Genomic DNA, 23,347 nt, shown 5'->3' with positions numbered 1-23,347 from the left:
AGTCACTGTGAGGGAAGGTCAATTACGTAATTACTCAGGAGTTAAACTTGGTTTTATTCTGAGTCAAGATTAGAGTGGTGCCGGAAAAGCACAGCAGGTCAGGCAGCATCCGAGGAGCAGGAAAATCGAAGTTGCGGGCAGGAGCCCTTCATCAGAAATAGTTACATTGTATGGAGGACCATAAGAAAGTTGTGTGCACAGCCCAGGCCATCATGGATACCAGCGTGCCATTCTTGGTCGCCACTTACACTTCTTGTTGCCGCAGAAAGGCTGCCAACATCATGAAAGACCCCTCCCGCCCCAGTAATGCTCTCCTAAAACCTCTTCTATCAGGCAGAAGCTTGAATACACACACACCAACAGGTTCAAGAACAACTCACTCCCTTCCATTATTAGACTGATGTGAATGGACTGTCTGACTTCAAATAATGCTAATCTTGTAAATGCTGAACTTGCTTTGCGCACCTTGTATGCAGAGTAACCTGATTTCCTCTCTCTGTCTACGCACCCTATGATCTGCATGTTCTTGATTGCTATGATCTGCCTGTACTGCTTGAAGAAAAAAGCTTTACATTGTACTTACAATAAATCAAATCAAAGTAAGTAGGACTCTTTAAAGTCTCTGTTTCAGAGACATTTTCACAGGGTAAGATGTTTAAACTTCCTGGACAATTCCTGACATGGAATCAATGCATCAGATTTTGCAGGAGTCCCAACATGCATCTTTAGGAGTACATCCAGTCTCGAAGTAGAGACCTGAAAATCTGGGTCAATACTTTCTTGGCTGCAAATGTACTACTTGTTGTTAATTTCAGCATCCTCAAGTTTAATTGTTACAGGGCAGAGGTCACAACATAAACTTGCCTTTAATTTGGTACTAAGTCGACTGTTGTTTTTAGGCCACAGATAAACAGGGATAAAGCAATTTTGGTGCTAGGAGCTTTTCTACAATTAGCAGATTTCTGTTCTTGCTGCAGTGAAGAAGGAGCTATACTCAATCAAGCTGTGTCGAATCGCGTTTGACAGTGAAAAGAATGGAAGGACTTGCATTATGTAGCAATTTTAATGATCTCATTAGATTGCTAAGCACTTTACTTCAATAACTAATTTTGAATTTCCTTTATTGCATCAATGCATAGATTCCAGATCAGATGGGCAGTGCACTATTGAAGACCGTTTCATTACCCACCTTCCTGATGTAGTCATTAGAACAAAGTCCACCAGGTGGATATCATAGAATATGAATTCTCTAATTGTGGCTGTTAACCTGGTCCAATCAGGACGTCCTGACTGACAGATATGAACAAGAGTGTCAGGGGTTCTGTTCACTCTCAGAGCCAGCTCTGAGCTAGCTGGATCATTGTCATCGACCATGCATGTGTAAATAAGGGGTGACTTTGTGGAGTTATCTCAGTGGCAATGAGAGAAAAATATGCCCCTGAAGAGATTTGCTTGCAGCATTCATCTTTGAGTTGAGGTATGCATTTCTGGCCACTATTTGGGAGGCTTGATTTGTTCGATCCTGCCTTTGAAGACTGGGCCCAGTATGTAGAAAGAATGTTATTTTTTTCCATGCAAATGACATTGGGGCAGATAAAAAGCAACAAGTAATTCTTCTGAATGCTGGTGGACCCTCAGCTTTTTTATTTATTAGAAATCTAATTTTCCATGAGGGACCAATATTACAACCTTTCAAGAGTTGACATTTAGCAAAAGAGTATTACAACACCAAGCTGCCTCAGATTCTGAGACTGTCAGTTTTATTCAGCAGTTTGAGAACCGGGGGATTTGTAAAGGGATTTTTGACAAGGTTAAGATGACTGGCAGAGGCATGTGATTTTGGTTTAACCCTAACCCTAAATGCTGAGAGACCATTTGGTATGTGGGATTAATTATGTGATCATGTAAAAGCGCCTACTAGCTGAAGGCTAACTGTACTTTAAGCAGGCACTACAACTGACTTTGTCATTAAAATATGCAGCAAGTGGATCATATGAATTAAAAACTATGCTGATAGAAGTGGACACCTTCACCAAGCTGGCCGGGCTTGAGAGACACCATGTGTGTGAAGGCAATTGTATAGCCGTACTCAGGACATATTCTGAACAGAAGATCTCCAGGTAAGCCCATAGGAAAAGCTCAAAATGAAGCCAAGCTTCGCCAAAAGGTTAAACTTTTCCCGAGGATCTGGGCTGGTAGGCCATTGTAGTTGCTGCTGGTGTGTGGATCTGAGACAACAAAAAAAGTACCACTTGGCCAGAGTTGAGTATGAGAACTCATAGGCCAGTATCCAGGAGAGTGTATAAATGAGAAAGGCCACCTACAGCTGGTTTGGAACAGTTAAATTGCTAAGCAACATCCAAATAAGAACCAATCAAAATAAAATGTCTGGTTAAATGGTCATCCCAGTTGTAATGGAGATCAATACTGGCTCAGCTGTATCAGTGATTACAGAACCAGGTACTAGGGAACCCCAGCAGGTTAAGAGAACAACTTTGGTACCAGTTTCTTATGAGAAGTAGCTGGTGCACTTACCATTGATTGTGGTGAAAGGCTCTGGCGCAAGCTTGATGGGGCAAAATTGGTTGAGAAAGATTCACCTTGCTTGGCTCAATATTTTTCAGTTACAAAATGGCTGCTGAGTGAAGTCCTAATTAAATACCTAAACATTTTTCAGGAAGGTCTAGCAAGTATCAAAGGGACCAAGGCCACCTTACGTGTTGACCAAGGAGCAATTCCATGATTCTACAAGGCCTGCCCAGTGCCATTTGTCTTATGTACAAAAGTAGAGGCAGAAAAAGGAGGCTGGAAAGCGAAGGAATCGTGAAACCAGTACGGTTTGCAGAATGGGCAGCACCGGTCGCACCAGTTGTGAAGCCTGATGGGTCGGTTCACCTTTGTGGGGATTTCAAACAAATGGTAAAATCACTTACTCCAGTTGGACGAATACCCAATTCCTCACGTAGAGGACTAGTATGCAAAATTGGAGACACGGGAAGGCTGGCCTTCATAAAACTGGACATGAGCCATGCGTACCTGCAATTACGATGAGATGAGGATTCCCAGAAGTATGCTACAATTAATATTCATAAGGTTTTGTACCAATATACGAGACTGTCATTTGGGGCATCATCAGCCTGTGCCATTTTTGACTGGACAATGGAAAATATTTTGTAAGGTCTACCCCGGGTCGCCATTTATCTGGATGATGTGCTAATAAATGGGAACACCAATAAAAAGTGTATAGAGAACTTAGACATGGTATTTAACCATTTCTCACAGGCAGGTGGATGCCTTAGGAGGGAAAAATGTGTATTCCAGCGATGTACTTGAGCTACATAGATAACAAACGTGGTTATACCTGTTGGGAGATAAGGTGACGTGGCTCCTACATCTGTTAAACTTAGGTTTTCCTTTGGTTAATGAATTATTACAGAAAGTTCAGCTGTAACCTGGCCTCCATCCTGGCACTTTCAGATCTGCTAGTGAACACAGTTCAGCGTTGGAAATAATCTTGTAGCCTTTAGGGAAGTGAAGAAGCCACTATTATCATCTAACCTGTTGGCACACTATGATCCCAAGCAGGATGTGGTGCTGACATGCAATGTCTCCCCATATGGTGACAGGGTAGTATTGGCTCACCAGTGGCCCAGCTGAGAGGAACAGCCAATAGCATCTACTTCCCAGACCTTGATTGATGCTGAAGGGAGATACTCCCAAATAGAGAAGGAAGGTTTTGTAGTCATCTTCGGTGTGAGCAAGTTCCACCAATATTTTTGCTAATGTAACATTGTAATAGAAATGGACCACCCCTGCTACGGCTACTTAAAGAGGGTGCTCATAGCTTCATTTGAGTTCAGTGGTGGGCTCTTATTCTCAGTGTGTACAAGTTGAAACACTATCCAGGAGACCAAGGGGCAAATGTGGATGCACCACCATTAGTATCTACACTGGAAGGGTCCATTCTGGTTTTAAACTTTCCAGACACCCTTTCAGTCACAACTGAAAATATCTGACTGTGGACACAATAGAACCTATCCTGACAAAACTAAAAACAGCTGGTGGTGATGGGGGAAACAAAAGGGCCATCACAACCAGAATTGAAATCTTTCTGAACCCGGCGAGATCAGATCACCATAGAAGACAACATTTTATTATGGGGAGCAAGAGTGATTGTGCCGTGCACAGGTCGCCAGCAGATACTGGCTGATGTCCAGTGTCAATCAGCGGTTTCCAAAATGAAGATGTTGGTAAGAAGTTATGTCAGATGACCAGGAATGGATGCTGGTATAGCCACTTTGGTGGGGCAGTACCCAGAGTGCCAACAAGGACAAAATTTATATCAGCAGCACTTCCACTTTCATGGGCATGGCCGTGTAAACTATGGACTCCGTTAAATTTAAACCATTCTGGTCCTTTCATAGGCTCAGTGTTCTTGGTCATTGTAGATGCCTATTGAAAGTGGTTGGATTTGCATAGGGTTCATTCGTAAAAATGGGGACGATGACTGAAATATTGTGAGCATGTTTTGCGATACACAGACTCCTGGAAGTGTTGATCACAGACAATGGGCCATCATTTACCAGCAGGGAATTTGAGTATTTTCTAAAGTAGAATGGCATTCAACATGTAAGGACAATTTTATACTACCCACCATCCAATGGTCTGGCAGAAAAAGCAGTCCAAACTTTGAAGGCAAACTTAAAGAAACAGTCTACAGCTTCACTCAATGCCAAACTATCCTGGTTCCTGTTTGATTATAGGACCACCTTCATGCAATCACAGGGACAGCTCCAGCAGAGTTGCTAATAGGGACAGCTATCTCACTAAGAACCCTGTCATTTTGCATGTAATCATTACTAGCAGTGGTGTTTAGCCCAAGAAATATCATCAATTATTGCTGTTTTGATTGAGGAAAATATATTCCTCAGCACCAACAAGCAGTTTGAACTCCTAAATAATCAAATATTTGTTTTATTTTTAACACATTTTGTACATTTACAGTTAGTTTTATCTTCAGCATTTCAGGCATGCTTCCTGGAATTGCAGGTTCAAGAAATCGCATATTCTCATCATGTGATATTATTTCACCTGTGATAGATGGAGAATTGGATTTATGTATGCTTTTGGTGAGAGACCTCCCATGATAAAGACATCTTTACATGTGCTTTCTGCAAGACCATGTCTGCACGGCAAGGATTGAAATGGAAAATCCACCCCCTTAATTTGTTTCAGCAACTTTTTTTTTACACTCATGGGAGGCGAGCAACTCTGGCTGGACCACTGTTTATTATTCCTACATGCCCTTGAGAACATTGTGTTGAGTTACCTTCTTGAACTGCTACAATCCATGTGGTGCAGTTACATGCACAATGCCATTATGGAAGGAATTCCAGAATTTATGCAGCAACGCTGAAGGAGTAGCAATATATTTCCAAGGCAGAATGGTGAGTGGCTTGAAGGGGATCTTGAAGGTGGTGTAGTTCGCTTGTATCTGCTGCCTTGTCCTTTTTGGTGGCATTGGTCATAGATTTGGAAGGTGCTGTCCATTGTGCCTTGGTGAATTTCTGTAATGCATTCCGTACACTGCTATTGTGTGTAGGTGGAGTGAATGAATATTTGAGGATGAGTGCCAATCAAGCAGTCTGCTTTGTCCTGAATGGTGCCAAGCTTCTTGAGTGTTGCTGGAGCTGCATTCATCTAGGCGTGTATACCATCACACTCCAAGACTGTGCCTTGCAATGGTTGACAGACTTTGGAGAGTCAGGAAATGAGCAACACGTGCAGAGTTTAACATATTAATTATACTTCTAAAAAATCTAACTTATAAGGCAAACTCACTAAATCATAGCCAAACAGAAAGCAATCCTTACAGAATGATGTCATATCATAAAACTGTCAACAAACCTGTTCAGTTTTGTGCTGGCAATCATCCATAGATAATTTTCTTTTTCCCCTCTTGCTTCAACCAGCATATTCCCATCAAGCTAGACCTCAACTTATTTACTGCTCTTGAATTCCTTCTGCCAAAAAGAAAACATTTTATTGGGTATTTCCAATTCAGAATGTGCAGTGAAATTCTTGCCCAAAAGAAAGGATGAATATTGCTAGTTAAATGTAATCAAATGAACTGGTGGAATAATGAATAGCAGTGGATAATAATATAGGGGCACTAAGCCCACTATCTCATAGTGTGATGTGACCAGTGTATACATTGACTTAATACTGTCTCCCCTCACTTTTATTTCCAGCAGATATATAAGATTCTTATAACATTCGAGTATGAGTAACACGTAGTAAGTCTCAAGAGGGAAAATCCTGTGCCATTGAAATATCCATTTTAATTGAAAAGATAAAGTTGTTTCATAAAACTCTTTTTAGCGACTCAGACTACATCTAGTAAACAATAAAAAGGAGAAAGCATAAGATTAATAGCAAGTTAATGACAGAGCAGCTGCAGTATGCATTACAATGTCAAATAAGTATTCTGTTATATATTGCCAAAATCTTTGGTTTTAATTTGTATTTGAGAACTTCAAGATCTGCTTGTCCCTATGTTTCTTCAAGAAATGTACTATTTGGGATACAATTATCTATTTTATCTGAAGGTTGAAGATGTTGGAAGTTAATGACATTTCTAAAATCACATTGAGAAATAACCAATACAGTGTGTCTTTTTTTCAAAAATTTAAATACTAAAGAAAAGCTTGAGATGAACAAAGTTCCTCTTTTGGTTCAAAAATAAAGAAGGAACACTGAACTGCTTTTAAGGAGATCAAAAAATTTAAGTGGCAAATAAAAACTTGCCCAAAGTTAAATCTGACATAGATCTACTGCCACCCGCAGGAGAAAAAAAATTAAAGGTGTTGTCCAGAAGAACAGTTTTCACAGGGTGGAGCAATGAAAAATTCACTTATGCAGGGTATGTTTCTTTTTTAATAGAAACAGGATGCAAATTCGTTTGGGCATGGATAGTGTAAATCCATATTTTGTGCTCTTGTGGGTTAATGGGAAAAGGCATTTGTTAGGTGTTTTAATCTAGTAAGTAATGAAAGTATTTACCTTTTTACATATCCTCCACGCCTTTCTTAAAATATTACCAGAACATTTCTACCTTCTTCATCTCTGTAACTTGTGTTTCCCTCTGTCCATGCACATTACATGTATGTTTTGGTTGTTAATCTGGACTGACTCCATTTCTGTTCCCCTTTTTGCTCCCCCATTTTTCACTGTTGTTATGCCTGGTTTCATTGCTTCCACTGCCCTTCCCAAATTCCTACCCCCACCCTTCAGCGTTTGTCAATCTTTGCTGTTTCAGGTTTGATTTGATCTTAGCTAACTCTACTTCCTGTTTGTTACATTTGGAATTGATGGAAACTTGACTGAGGAAAAATTACACCCTGACTCTTCATGAAACTTAATGAAACATGCTCTGCACAAGCCATTGAATTAATGATGTAGCACTTACCTCCAAACTTGGTCTGTTACTGTACTTTTATCTAGCATCTTTTCTTCTAATTACCAGACCACTTTGTTTGAACCCTGTCATTTCTCGTTTAAAGCCCTCATTTTTAACCACTAATGCAAGTGACAAGCCAAGTTTCTTACTAAGATTCCACAATTGCTTTCTTCCCTCAGTGTCTGTTTCTTCTGGTTCTTAACCCTTCTACAAATGTTAACATTTCAATTGTATCTATTCTTTCTTAATACCCTCATTTTTTACATCAATTTTCCCTCAACTTTCTGTTCATTAAGGAGAATAAACTACCCAAGTTACAGTGGCTTTCATCTGTGAATTAATTTGTGGCAACCTTTATTATGTTAAGATAAATAAAGCTTTCACATCCTTTCTAAAGGGTCAAACCCAGAAATGAAAATAATACGTGAAGCTGAATCATTGTTTACATTCCATGCTTTTGTATTTTATAACTCTATTTATAAAGGCCAGAGGCAAAGTTTTCCCTCACTGATGTGACATGAGTAATAGAAAGAAAGGTGGGAGAATACAGAGGGAACTAAAACAAAATCAGAATCTCAACCTTGACTCTTCAGTCCTCCCATTACGTGCTGTCTCCAAATCCAAGTCATTAATATAAGTTGAGGAATCTGTAGTTCTAATACTGATCCATGAGGAACACCACAGTATACTTTGATGTAAATTATTTTCTCATCAACCAGTTTAGAGATGTTATTACACACCTCGGGAACAGGCGAGAGTTGATCGTGGACCCCCTATCTTGCTGTAGTATAACAATTGGATCCAGTACTACTTGTTTCCCATGACTCAACTAACATCACATCTATTGACCATTGCCTGTCAAGTAGCATTTTATCAAATACTTTTTGGAAATCCATATTCACTACAAAAAGCACATTACTGTCATCAATCCTATGTATTATCTCAAACACTCAAATCCAGTTAGATAAACACAATTACATTTTAACAAATCTGTGTTGGCTTTCCTTAATTAATGCACATTTGTCCAAGTAATTGAAGTTGCATTTCCAAACCCCGCCCCCCAATGGAAACAAGGAGTGGAAGAATGACCAATGCCGCTGCAATTTCTAACATGGTTACTCAGCAACTCTGATGTACACCATACCATAGAGTTGATGACCTATTAACTTTAAATATAGCTTGCCTTTTTAGTAGCTCCATAATCTTTAACCTATATATGTCATGATACGTAATCGATCTCAGTTCAGTTTGTATGGGATTGAACCTGCAATGCTGATTTAATTCTACTTTAGACATTCCAGGCTAACTGACTCCTGATACAATAAAGACTATTCACCAAATGTTATCTAACTGACACTTCGTCAACATCATTTCCAAATCAGATCCAGCAATATCTCCTTCCTAATTGTGCTTGAACTGGTGAAGAAAATTCTCCTGAATTCTTCTTCTACCCTTTACTGAGTACTGTTCTGACATTTTATATCTTCCAAGAATCCTTTCATTCTGGAAAAGTCACAGAAGACTGTAAAACTGTGAATTTAACATCATTGAAAAAATGAGGGAGATTAAAAACCAGTAACTGTAGTGCAGTTAGCTTAATGTGTCATTTGGAATATATTGGAATCTATTACAAAGCATGCAACAGCCAAGCATATATAAATACATAATAAAATCAGCATGAATTCTTGAAGTCAAAATCATGTCTGACAAATTAATTAGAATTCTTTGAGGATGTAACTAGCAGGATGGCTAAAGAGGAAGCAAGTGCATGTAATAAAATTGGATTTCCAAAAGGTATTTAATAAGAAGTCATAAATAAGACTATTTAATAAGAGCCCTTGGTGTTGGGATTAACAAATTAGCAGACTTGGATATTGGCTAACAAATAGAATGCAGAGAGTTAGGATAAAGGGGACATTTTCAGGAAAGCAACCTGTAACTATTGGGGTGGTACAGGGAGCAGGTAGTTGGTTAGCTCAATTGGCTCTACAGCTGGTTTTCAATGCTAAATGATGCCAAGTGTGGGTTCAATTCCTGGACCAGTTGAGGTTACCATGAAGGACACTTCTTCTCGACCTTTCCCCTTACTTGAGGAATAGTAATCTTCATGCTAAACACTGCCAATTGTCTTTGAGAGAGCAGCCCTTTGATCTTCTGGCACTATGGTGACTTCGCCTTTACAGAAATCATTTCTGGGGCCACATTATTTGCAATATATATTAATGACATGAATGATGGAAGTGAATGACACAAAAATAGATGGGGATGCAAGTCGTGAAAATGACAAAGAACCTGCAGATCGATACAGCCAGGTTAAGTGAATGGACAAAAAGTTGACAGATGAAAACTAATGTGGGAAAATGTGAGCTTATGCACTTTGCAGGAAGAATAGAGGGGCTAAATATTATTTAAATTGAGAAAGACTGCAGAAAATTGTAGCGCTGCAAGATTTTGGGGGTCCTCATGTACCTACCACAAAAAGTTAGCAGTAAGTTTGTAGGTAATAAGGAAGGCAAATGGACCTATGGCCTTTATTTTAAAGGGATGTGGCATAAAAGTAGAGAGGTGTTGCTAAAATTATACAAGACCATTGTGAGCTGTTTTGGTCCCCATATCTAAGTAAGAATATACTAGTATTTGAGGCAGTCTAGTCAAGTTTCACGAAGTTGACCTCAGATATGGAGGAACTTTCTTATGAGAAAAAGTTAAGCAGGATGTACTTTGTAATAATAGGAGTTTAGAAGAATGAGAAGCGACCTTATTGAAACATATTATTGTTGGAGGGCTTGAGAGGGTAGATGTGGAGTGCTTGTCTCTCTTTGTGGGAGAGTCTAGTACCAGAGGGCATAATCTCATGTAGGGGTCAATCATTTAAGACAGATGAGGAATTTCTTCAATGTAGTTAATCTGTGAAATTCTTTACTGTAGAGAACTGAGGGCTGGGTCCTTGAATATATTCAGGGTGGAGATTGATAAAAGTTTTAATCAGTATGAGAACTAAAGATTATAGAAATAAGGCAGAAAAGTAGAGATGAGGATTATCCTGATCGGCCATTATTTTATTGATTAGATTAGATTACTTACAGTGTGGAAACAGGCCCTTCGGCCCAACAAGTCCACACCGACCCGCCGAAGCGCACCCACCCATACCTATTCCCCTACATTTACCCCTGCATTTAACACTACGGGCAATTTAGCGTAGCCAATTCACCTAACCTGCACATTTTTGGACTGTGGGAGGAAACCGGAGCACCCGGAGGAAACCCACGCAGACACGGGGAGAATGTGTGGAGTTTGCACAGTCAGTCACCTGAGGCGGGAATTGAACCCGAATCTCTGGCGCTGTGAGGCAGCAGTGCTAACCACTGTGCCACCATGCCGCCCAAATGAGAAGACTCAACGGACTAAAAGGTCTACTTCTGCTCCTTCATTTTATGGACTTTTATTAGGATAGTTGAAATCTTCCCATGACACTTCCATATCATTTTTGTGCCAATCTATAATTTCTCTCCAAATTTGCTCCTTTATACCTTTCTTGTTAATTAGCAGCCTGTTGAATACACTGAATAGTGCAACAATGATCTCTTTAACCAAGTCGACTCTGTTATTCTTCTTCTCACCAGTGTAATACAGTATTCTCCTTAATCAGTACTATCAACCTTCCATTTTCTTTCTTTTCCTCTTTTCCCTGAACACCGTGTTACCAATATTTAGTGCCCAAAGTAAAGACAGAATACTGTAAATACTCAGCAACAATGCTCTCTTGGGTGCACAACAGCTTGGAGTTTCCATGCATGCTAATTGATGTGTTGATCAATTGGCAACCGCCTGTGGAGCATGGACTTCTGAGATCTGCCATTAAAAAAAATTACAGGGGATTCTGCACAGCACATCTAACAGCATCAGAAGAAAGAGAAACAATATTAACATTTCAGGTTGCGGAGCTTTCATTGGTTTGTTTCTCTCTCTAAAGATGCTGCTTGACCTGCTAGAGCATTTCCAACCTTTTACGTTTTTATTTAACATTTCTAGCATCTGCAGGTTTTTTTTTCATATTTAATATACAGTTTGTCTTTTTTTAAAAACAACTGCTGGAGAATCTCAGCAGGTCTGGCAGCATCTGTGGAGAGAGAAACAAAATTTAGTGTTAAATCTGATATGACTTTTTCAAAACTTTTTTTTTGAGCCAGGTTTCCATCATCATCAAAACATATTACAATTTGACTACATCTGCAAGTACACTTGCACCTGCAATCAACCAGTCTTGGTTGACACTATGACCTTACTATTCTTATTCAGGCCCTATCTGCCTCTTCCAGACTTTTATGCATCTCGCTCTCATTTCTCATGCTATAACTTGTTTCCTATCTACTTGCCTAATTAGATTAAGCTCACCCATAGGACAAGCAAACCACCTTACAAGGAAATTTCTGTGCACCTTTACTGCAGTAAATGACATGGATTTCTATTACTTGACAATCGCTGCAGCTACCATAGGACTTAATTCAGATTTCCCACTTAACACACAGTTATAAATTGTATTTAGATATTGTGAACTTATTTAGGAAAGGATAATCATGTTTTGATTTAATTTTGTTCCTAAGCTGGACTGTTGCCATGAAATCGCAGTGTTCCCGGATCTCCCATTAAATCTTGAGTCTGCCAAGAGTGCTAGCGAAAGCCACATGACTGAAAATGGTTGACTAAGCTATTTAGACCAAGAGAATCTTCCCGGTATACAGGTTGTTGTGTATTTTAGATGTATGAGAACTAGACTGAGAAATACTACACTACACTGGTTAAAGTTTAAAAAGGAAGGATGGATGTCCTTTGTGGATTGTAGTACATTTCTGTGGAGAATAAAAATATTTTTATTCCAAGACAGAGAAGGTATTTTGGTTAGTAGCAATCTTGTTGGTTCAGAATAAGGCTCCACACTTGTATATTTATAAAACACAATTTGAGCACATAATAAACCTCTGTGAGAATAAGAGAGGAGTAACAGTGGATGGGTACAATGTAAGCTTGCACTTTAAATGATTTAAAATAGAATACTTATTGGGTAGCCTAATAATAAAAGATTAAATTCAAATACTATGTTGAAATGAAGTCTGTTTTTTTTTCATACGTATTTTGTATATAACAAAAGGTATGCCTTGAACTGAAAGTTGTTTCCTTTTATTTCTCTTCTCGGTGGCAAAGTTATGAAATGAATACTTTGCATTTGTCTTCACTAAGAAGATAGATGCTAGGCCTTTGTGACAGAGGAGTAAGTTCTGACACTAGAAGCATTCACAATTGATAAGGAGATAGCATTGGGTAGACTATCATTTCTTAATAGTTTATAAGGGACTGGGATTGGATGAGATGCAAGCAAGAATGTAGAAAGAAGTGATAGTGGAAATTGAAGGGGTACTATCAATTATCTTTCAATCATCCTTAGATTTAAGTCAAGGTGCCAGAAACTGGACATTAGTTCAAAAAAGATAGGATAAGTCCAGCAATTATAGACCAGTCAGGGTAACTTCAGTGACAGGGAAACTTCTGGGAACAAATATTTGGGAAGGAATTAGACATCAAAGGTGGGTTGTCTAGGAAGAGTCAGCATGGATTTCTAAAGGGCAAATTCTATTTGACTAACTTGAAGCCTTTTGAACAAGGAGCAGAAATGTAATGCTGTTGACGCGGTGTATGTGGATTCGAAAGGCATTTGATGCTATGTATCAGCATATTTGAGGGAAAAGTTATAGTTCTTGGAATAAGAGAGGCAGTAACATCATGCGAACAAAATTGTTGAGTAATAGGAAACATAGTTTAGTGGACAGTGGGTATCTTTTGGGATGGACAAAGGATTTTGTGGAGTTCCCCAGGGGTTAGTATTGGAACAATTGCTGTTTATGATACAATTGTTAAAGTGGTGGATCTTGGTGTGCAGGGTACATTTCCAAAGTCATAGATGAAATTTAGAAGCGTTGTAAGTTTTTCTCTTAACTCTTCCCCATCCAGATGCCTTTTAAATGTTGTACTAGTACCAGACTCCACCACTTCCACTGGCAGTGCATTCTATACACATACCACCCTCTGTGTGAAAGAGTTGTCTATTAGATCCCTTTTTAGTCTTCCCCTCTCAGCTTGAACCTATGCCCTCTAGTTTTGGACTCCCCCACCCTGGGGAAAAGACCTTGGCTATTCATCCTATCCATGTCCTTCATGATTTTATAAACCTCTGAGGTCAACCCCACAGCCTTCAACCGTCCAGGTAAAATAGCCTCAGCCTATTCAATCTCTCCCTATACCTCAAACCCTCCAACTCCTGTACTCAGTGCACTGACCATAAAGGCAGACGTACCAAGCTTAGATAAACACACTCCTATCTCCCTACAACTCCACTTTCAAGGAGCTATATACCTGAACCCCAAGGTCTTTTTGTTCAGCACCACTCCCTGGGATCATGCCATTAAGTTGCAGCACTTCACGTTTATCTAAATTAAGCTCCATCTGCCACTTCTCGACCTAGTGGCCTATCTGATCAAGATCCCACTGTACTCTGAGGTAACCTTTTTCACTGTTCACACTACGTCCAATTTTGGTGTCATCTGCAAACTTGTTACCTCCTATGTTCACATTCAAATCATTTATATAGTTGATGAAAAGCAACATCAATCTTTGTGGCACATTGGTTATAGGCCTCCCTCTGAAAAGTAACCCTCTACAACCGCCCTTGTCTTCTACCTTTGAGCCAATTCTGTATCCAAAAGGCTAGTTCTCACTGTATTCCATGTAATCTAATCTAGCTAATCAGTCTACCATGCAGAATTTTATCAAGCGCCTTACTGAAATCCATATAGATCACCTCCACAGCTCTGACTTCATCAACTCTCTTCATTATTTTTTCAAAAAACTCAATCAAGTTCGTGAGACGCTATTTCCCATGCACATGTTGACTATCCCTAATCAGTCCTCACCTTTTTAAATCTTGTAAATCCTATCCCTCAGAATCTCCTCCAACAACTTTGCCCGCCACCGATGTCAGGCTTCTGTGTTTTCCTTTCTACTTTTCTTAAAGGGCCATCACGTTAGCTAACCTCCAGACGTCTGGTACCTCACCTGTGACTATCAGTGATACAAATATCTCAACAAGGGGCCCAGCGATCACTTTCCTAGCTTCCTACAGAGTACCAGTGTACACCTGATCAGGTCCCAGAAGACGTCCAGCACCACCACCTCCGAAAAGAACATTTTTCAAGATATTGCTGTTTATTTTCCCGAATTCTCTATCTTCCATATCCTTCTCCACAGTAAACACTGATACAAGATACACGTTTAGTAACTTCCCCCATTTCCTGCATTTCCACATATAGACAGTCTTGCTGATCTTTAAGGGCAGAGGGATCTGAATGTATATATGCTCACTTGTCGCTGAAAGTGGTGGGACAGGTGGAGGTAACAATTATTGAAGCGTACAGTGTTTTGCATTTTAATAATAAGGGCATAAAGTACAAGAGCAAAGAGATTAACATGAACCTATACAAGACACCTGTTAGCCATCAACTGGAATATTGTATACAGTCCTAGGTACCATACTAAAGGGAAGATGTGAACGCATTGCAGAGAGTGCAGCAGAGATTTGCAAAAATAGGTGATCTTCCAAAGCAACATCAGTTATGATGACAGATTGTTGAGGTTAGGACTGTTCTCCTTTGAGAGAAGAAGGCAAAGAGGAAATCTGTTAGAAGTTTATAAAATCATGAGAGCTCTAGATACAGTAGATGGGGAGAAACTGTTCCCACTCATTAAGAAATTGAGAAAAAGAAGTCACAGATTTTAAAGTGATTTGCAAATGTGGTATGAAAAAATCCTTTTCTCACAATGCACGGTTCAGGTCAGGAATGCACAGCCCAGAAGTGTGGTGGACACAGTCAATTGAGTCATTCAAGATACCATGGAATGATTGTTTCTATTCAAATTATGTGAAATAGTATAGTAAAATGCAAAAGTAAAAGGCCAGTGCAGACAGAATGGGCTGAATCACCTCCTTGTATGCTATAACATTTCTGTGATATGTGACAATATCTCTCATTATTTTATACTTTCTGTTAGTTCATCAAGTGGGATGAGCTGCATCTCTGGTCAATCTATAAAATACAACGGTTTTAATCTGAAATTTCTAAATGCAAGCCCAGCAGTACAATTTGAAATTAATTTCTTGATTTTCTTTCAGTTTTAAGGTTGTAGTTAGTTGGCTTTCCTATACACAAATTAACGTATGAATACTGTGGCATTTATCATCAAACTAGCACAGATATACTGAAGAGGAACTTAGAAAGTGCATGAGCGAAAATGGGATTGAAGGATTGTTAATGCTGTGAAGCAAAGGGAATGATACATTCCCAGTAAGGATAGCTACTGGACATGTGCAAAATGAGTGATGCCACAGTAACTTCTGATCACATGGAACTGGGGCCTAGGCATCAGATAAGCAATCTCGATACCATCATCTGTATTTAATAATGTTCCGTAAAAATCTGTTGTTTTACACCCGCAAGAGTGGAGACCTCTGACTGGAAAGGAAGTTATACTCAATCTGAGGCCTGACCTCCTTGATTTATATTTGATGTTACTTGATAACGCAGTAAAGTTCTATCACTTAACTGATGTTTGAGAGTAGATAGACAGGGAGGGAAAAACCATAAAAAAGATGCTGGCAATCAGAAACAAATTCAGAAATTGCTGGAAAAACCCTCAACATCTGTGGAGAGAAAGCAGAGTTAAAGTTCTTCAATTTCTTCAGAACAGAAAGGTCGCAGGACCCGAAATGTTAACTCTGCTTTCTCTCCACAGATGCTGCCAAATATGCTGAGCTTTTATAGCAATTTCTGATTTTGTTTCTGACAGAGTGGGAATTGGCTAGGTTCAATTTGTCCTGCTTTTCAGTGTTGTAGTTGCAAATATTGGCATGGCTAACTCTGGAGCATAGGTCTTCATTATTATTGCCAGTCTTTTCCAAAAATCACATACTCTTTAAAGCAAACTGACAAAAATTTTTTACGTTTATCACACTTGTATATGCTCTGCTAAATGGTGCAGAACTTGCTACCAAAGAGTACTTGAAGCAGATGGCATGGATACATTTAAGGGGAGTTGAACAAGCGTGTGCAGATAGATTTAGATAAGAAAAAATGAGAGACGGTTCAAGTGGCCATAAACGCCAACACAGACTGATTTGAGCTGAATGGCTTGTTTCTGTGCCAGACATCCTTGTTAATGCTACATGTAAGCCTGTTCCACCATTCAAGTAGACTGGGTCTAGTTTGTATCTTAGCTCCATTCTCTTGCTTTGTTTCCCTCTCCTCTATTATTTTTACATCGAAAAATCTATCCATGTTAGTTTTGAAATCACTAAAGAGTTACAAATTGTCACAACTGAACGGTTTATTGTTTGTGTTTTATAATAATAAACTTCAGTTTTAGGAATATAACTTGTAGTTTGTCATTTTAAAAAGTTAGAAGAAAGAGAGCTATAAACAACAGGACTAATTATTTAAGAAACTGAAGATGTGATAAACATAATCTTCTGCTTTTGTCTGGTGACTCTCATTTGATGAAAAGATGGCAAGCTATCCAATCAGACTGTTCAGAGCAATACCTGTCATATTTTCTTCAAATCAGGCAATATAAAGAACAGAAGCAGGCCTTACTCTGAAATGAAGTCCCAGGGGATGGAAGTTCTGCGAGTGAGAGCTGCGTACCCATCAAAGGCAGCACCACTGAGAAGGCCATGCTTGCTACTGGAAGGATAACCAAGATCACAAGGACCAGAGTGCAGTACTTTTTGTTTGAGGGTATCAGTGGAAGGAAAAGCAGAGTTGCCACACGTAAGAATGAGTAAGATGGCTCTCTGCAGCCAAACACCTGACCTATTTTCATTGCACAAATCAATGCAGATGTAGGAGCAGAAGTAGGCCATTCACCCCATCAAATCTGTTTTGCTGTTATGGAGTCACACAGCATGAAAACAGACCCTTTGGTCCAACCATTATGACCTTAATCCCAAACTAAACTACTCCCACCTGCCTGCACCTAGTCCATATCCCTCCACATCTTTCCTATTCATGTACTTTTCCAAGCGTCTTTTCACCATTGTAATTGTACCTGCATCCACCACTTCCGCTGGAAGTTCATTCCATGCATGAACCATCATCTGAATTAAAAAATTAGCCTTTTTTAAAATCTCTCTCCTCTAGTCTTAAAAATCTGCCCAAGTCGTGAAATCCCCCAACCTAGAGTTAATGGTAGTTGTGTTTTCCCTATCTATATTCCTCATTATTTTATAAGCTTCTATAAGATTGCCTGTCAACCTCCTACGCTCTAGTAAAAAACGTTCCAGCCCTTCTTTATAACTCAAGCATTCCTTACCTAGCAACATCTTGGTAAATCTCTTCCAAACCCCTTCAGCTTAATAATATCTTTCCAATAATGGGCTACCAGAACTTGAATGTCCTGTATAACCTCAATATGACTTCCGAACTCCTATATGCAAAGGATTGAGCAATGAAGGCAGGCATTTCAAACATCTTTTTAACCACCCTTCAAAGAGTTATTTACCTGAACCTCCAGGTCCCTCTATTCTACAACACCACCCAAGATCCTACTGTTAAATTGTATAAGGCAGAAGTAAGGACTGCAGATGCTGGAGATTAGAGTCGAGAATGTAGTGCTGGGAAAGCACGGCAGGTCAGGCAGCATCCAAGGAGCAGGAAAATTGATGTTTCGGGCAAAAGGCCTTCATCAGAAATGAGGCTAGGAGCCTCGGGGGTGAAGAGATAATGGGAGTGGGGTGAGGCTGGGGGAAGGTAGCTCAGAGTGCAGTAGGTCAATGGAGGTGGGGGTAATGATAGGTCGGAGAGGAGGGTGGAGCAGATAGGTGGGAAGGAAGATGGGCAGGTCATGAGGGCAGTGCTGAGCTGCAAGGTTGGAACTGGGATATAGTGGGGGGAGGGGAAATGAGGAAACTGGTGAGGTTCACGTGGATGCCCTGGGATTGGAGGGTCCTGAGGCAGAAGTTGAGGCGGTTAGGGATTAGTGATGGAGCAGGTCCTTGGCAGAGTGGGAAGGGGTGTTGAAGTATTCTGCCACGGGGCGGTGGGGTTGGTTGGTGCAGGTGTTCCAGAGATGTTCTCTAAAGTGCTCTGCGAGTAGGTGTCCTGTCTCCCCAGTGTAGAGGAGACTGCATTGGGAGCAACGGACACAGTAAATGACATATGGAAGTGCAGGTGAACCTTTGATGGATGTGGAAGGCTCCTTGGAGCCTTGGACGGAGGTGAGAGGAGGAGGTGTTGGCACAGGTTTTACAATTCCTGTGGTGGCAGGGGAAGGTACCAAGAGGAAAGGATGAGTTGTTGGGGGTATGGACCTGACGAGGCAGTCACTGAGAGAACAGTCTTAATGGAAAGTGGATCGGGGTGGAGAGGGAGATATATCTTTGGCGGTGGGGTCCTTTTGTAGGTCATGGAAATGGCAGAGGATAATGCGATGTATATGGAGGTTGGTGGGATGAAAGGTGAGGACCTGGGGGTTCTGTCCATTTTGCGGTTGGAGGGGTGGGGTTTTAAGGGCAGAGGTATAGGAGCTGGATGAGATGCACCTCAGGGCATCATCAACCATGTGAGAAGGGAAATTGTGGTCTTGAAAGAAGGAGGCCATCTGGTGTGTTCTGTGGTGGAACTGGTCCTCCTGGGAGCAGATGTAATGCAGATGGAGGAATTGGGAATAAGAGACAGCATTTTTACTGGAGGCAGGGTGGGAGGAAGTGTAATCCAGGTAGCTGTGGGAGTTGGTAGGTTTGTAGAAGAACTGGGATAGGACAGTTGTAGGTTTGTAGAAGATGTCAGTGTTGAGTCGGTCACTGTTGACAGAGATGGAGAGGTCCAGGAAGGGGAGGGAGGTGTACAAGATGGTCCAGGTGAATTTAAGGTCAGGATGGAATGTGTCGGTGAAGTTGATGAACCATTCAACCTCCTCGTGAGAGCATGAGGTGGCGGCGATGCAGTCATCAATGTAGCAGAGGAAAAATTGGAGAATGGTGCTGTTGTAACTACAGCAGATAGACTTTTACACGTAGCCGACAAAGAGACAGGCATAGCTGGGGCCCATGCGGTTGCCCATGGCTACCCCTTTTGTCTGGAGGAAGTGGGAAGATTTGGAGGAGAAATTATTGAGGATCAATTCAGCCAAACGAATTAGTGTGTTACTGGAAGAGTACTGGTGGGAACGTCAAGAGAGAAAGAAACGGAGGCCTTGGAGGCCCTGGTCATGGCGGATGGAAGTGTATAGGGACTGAATGTCCACAGTGAAGATGAGGCGTTGGGGGCCAGGGAGACAAAAGTCTTGGAGGAGGTGAAGGGCATGGGTGGTGTTCTGAATGTATGTGAGGAGTTCCTGGACTGGGGTAGGACAGTATCGAGGTGTGTGGAGATGAATTCGGTGGGGCAGGAGCAGGCTGAGACAATGGGTCAACTGGGGTAGTCAGGCTTGTGGATCTTGGGTAGGAGGAAGAACCGGGCAGTGCAGGGTTCCCGAATTATGAGGTTGGAAGCTGGGGGTGGGAGGTCCCCTGAGGTGATGAGGTTGTGTCCGGTCTGGGAGATGATGGGAGGTGAGGTCGTGGTCGAGGAGGAGGTGTCTTCAAGTTGGCAGAAGTGGGTACTGTAGATGCTGGAGATTAGAGTAAAGATTAGAGTACTGCTGGAAAAGCACAGCAGGTCAGGCAGCATCTGAGGAGCAGGAAAGTTGACATTTCGGGCAAAAGCCCTTCATCACGAATGTTGGTGCCTGGCTTCGGTGTAGAGGTCAGTGCGCCAAACTACCACTGCACCCCTCCTGTCTGCTGGTTTAATGGTGAGGTTGGGGTTGGAGCGAGAGAGTAGAGGGCTGTGCACTGTGAAGGTGAGAAGTTGGAGTGAGGGGTTGGACAGGTTGAGGCAGTCCTCCTCCATCGCCGCTCCCTAACTAGCTGATGCCTGGAGGAAGAACGCCTTGTCTTCCGCCTCGGGACCCTCCAACCCCAGAGCATCAATGTGGATTTCACCAGTTTCCTCATTTCACCCCCCCCCCCCCCACCTTATCCCAGTACCAACCTTGCAGCTCAGTACCTCCCTAATGACCTGTCTTACCTATCCATTTTCCTTCCTACCTATTTGCTTCACCATCCCCTCCGACCTATCACCATTACCCCCACCTATCACAGTCTCAGCAACCTTCCCCCATCCCCACCCCCCCTCTCATTATCTGTCTACACCTGAGGCTCACCACCTCATTCCCGATGAAGGTCTTTTGCTTGATCACTAGTAACAGGTCTTCATTCTGAAAATGCCCCTCTTATTCCCAACTCTGCCTTCTATTAGCTAACCAATCCTCTTTTTATCCTAACATCATGGAATCGCCTTTAATTTTCCAATCAACCTGTTCAGAGATGTTATCTCACATGTCTAGAGCAGGTGGGTCTTGAACCTGGGCGACTTCATCCAGAAGTTGGGACATTACTAATGTGCCACAAGATTCCTCGCTATCAGCTCTTACGTTATTAAGTAGCCTTACATGGAATCTTATCAGTTGGTTAAAAACTGATAAGATTCCATGTAAGGCTACTTAATAACGTAAGAGCTGATAGCGAGGAATCTTGTGGCACATTAGTAATGTCCCAACTCTCCGTACTTCACTTCCCTCACTTTCTCATCCCTGTCACCCCCACATCACCCCCTCACCTGCCTCACCCACCCCATCTCACCCCCCATCCAGTGACCAATCCATTATCTCCATTATCCCTATACTCTCTTATCCATGCTTATCCACACCTACCTAGCCTCCCCTACCTAGCTGCTTACTAATTTCTTATTTTTGATATGTATTTTTGAGATCAATTGGTATATTTATTTCAGAGTTGAAGTTGCAAAATCAGTCAGTAATAGCTTGAAAATAATATTAGATTAGGGAATTCCCTTTCTCCTGCAGTAAGTAGTTTTATTTAAACAGTGGGAAGAGGGAGCTGTTTTTCCCCTTCTGGTTCATTACCTTATTGATCAGTATTTAGGCTGTAAAAGAGTCAGGTAATAGCTGTAATTGAGCCATGTTTCAGTATAAAGTGTAGCATTTTTACTTTATTAGAAGCTGATGACCACTCTGTAGTGACAATCAGCCACTATTGTAAGGTATATTCACAAACAGGCCATAAAGAATCTTGATGTTTTTCTTATTTTGTGTTTAATGTCTAAGATAAACTGAGGTGCTACCATAAATTGTGGCAAGGCATGGAGTAACAGCTGTTGTCTGTTCTGAATCTACACAGGCTGGAGACAGTAGAAATGTGACCAGTGTTCAGATGTCTATGTGGTATCTATGAAGAACTAAATGATGCTGACAGCTGTTTAAGTCACATATTAAAACAAAATTGCTTGTTAGTCAAGAACAAGGGAATAAATCTGGAAAAAAATTCAAAACATAATAGAAATTGAAAATAGGCACTTACTATTCTTGTCTATCAGGTTTTGATATGACATAATACTTTTTTTATAAGTTTGACGCATCATTTACATTAATTCACATATTTTGAAGGTAAGGCTTTCTAGGTACGATGCCAGAAATTATCCGTTGTGCCAAAGTTTAATGTGTGAATTGTACACTGAAGGCTATGTTTCATGAGCCAGTGAGTTATGTAAAGTTGAGCATGCAGAATAGTCAGCACAGTCTGCTGTTGGATATCTTTAAATGTATGTGTTTCAAGAAATTTACAAGGTCAGGCTGTGTACATGTTATCAGCTAGATTGTAAAATAGGAATCCAAGATGAATAGACCTGAAAAGGTTCAGTTTTATTTTTCAGTTTGTACTAATTTTGGAAATGTTTTCAGATTTTATCTTCATTGCAACTTTCTGGCAAAAACTGCACTAATGTCTCACTAACAATATCACTTGTGTGTTTTACTGTAATTCATTATTAAACCATAGGTTTAGTTGAAATTATTGACAACAAATATGAACACAGCTTTTGAGTTTCTTCCAAAAATGACATATATGAGAACATCGCTCTTTAAGAACTACTTCACAGCCAGTTGTTGGTTTGCCATCAGTGCAAGTGATTCTTCCCTCTAAGGAGGATATTTTAAGTATTTTATTTATGTTCATGCATTTATATTTACTAAGGCACATCCTTTGATATAAAACTTAATTATGCTTTATTTTAGTGGCAGAAATACTTGAATAATTCTAAGACTACAAAACAAGTAAGGCTTTAGTTCAGTGTCCTAGATTGGGATAGGTTGAAACAAAATTGTTTCATAGTTCTTGGTGTTTTATTTTTGCTTTGTTTTATTTTTGCTTCTTCTGATTTTCCAAACGTCAAGCTCTTAGTTCAGGCTAGAAGGACGAACCAAGAAAAAGAAAGTTTTGCATTGAAATGGCACTTTCCAGAGCCTTGGATGTCACAAAATGTTTTGCAGCCAATCAAATACTTTTTGAAGCTTACTGTTCTAAATAGTGTGAAATTTCATAGCCACTAATACACACCATATTTTTCCCCTTATGACAACTAATTTAATCAGTTCAATGTATCTTAGAGTCAGAAAAAGATTACAACACAAAAGGAGGACTATTTTTCTGTTCCATTTCCTTCAGGAGAGACTGCTAGACTCACTCCTTTGCCATTTCCCTGTAGTACTGCATTTCTTTTTCACCTTCTAGTGCATATTAAATTATCTGAGACAAAGATTCATGATAAAACCTGAAATTATCTTGGTCTGCATGACTGTGGTATCAGTTGCATAAACTAACTTAGGGAGGCTTGCTGGTTGATATCAAATATCGGGCTTCTTTGAGAAATAGTAATTCCATGTTAA

General features: G+C 40.5%; 1 protein-coding gene across 5 annotated transcripts in view; it reads left to right on the top strand.

Annotated features, from left to right (window-relative positions):
• plekhg4 (pleckstrin homology domain containing, family G (with RhoGef domain) member 4) overlaps positions 1-23,347 on the top strand; it is a 242,182-nt gene that overhangs the window by 121,852 nt on the left and 96,983 nt on the right. The gene's annotated exons all lie outside the window — the stretch shown is intronic.

This window comes from Chiloscyllium punctatum, chromosome 26, assembly GCF_047496795.1.
Source record: "Chiloscyllium punctatum isolate Juve2018m chromosome 26, sChiPun1.3, whole genome shotgun sequence".
Taxonomy (NCBI): domain Eukaryota; kingdom Metazoa; phylum Chordata; class Chondrichthyes; order Orectolobiformes; family Hemiscylliidae; genus Chiloscyllium; species Chiloscyllium punctatum.
Note: the sequence above shows the minus strand (reverse complement) of the source record. Positions and strands in the feature narration are given on the sequence as shown.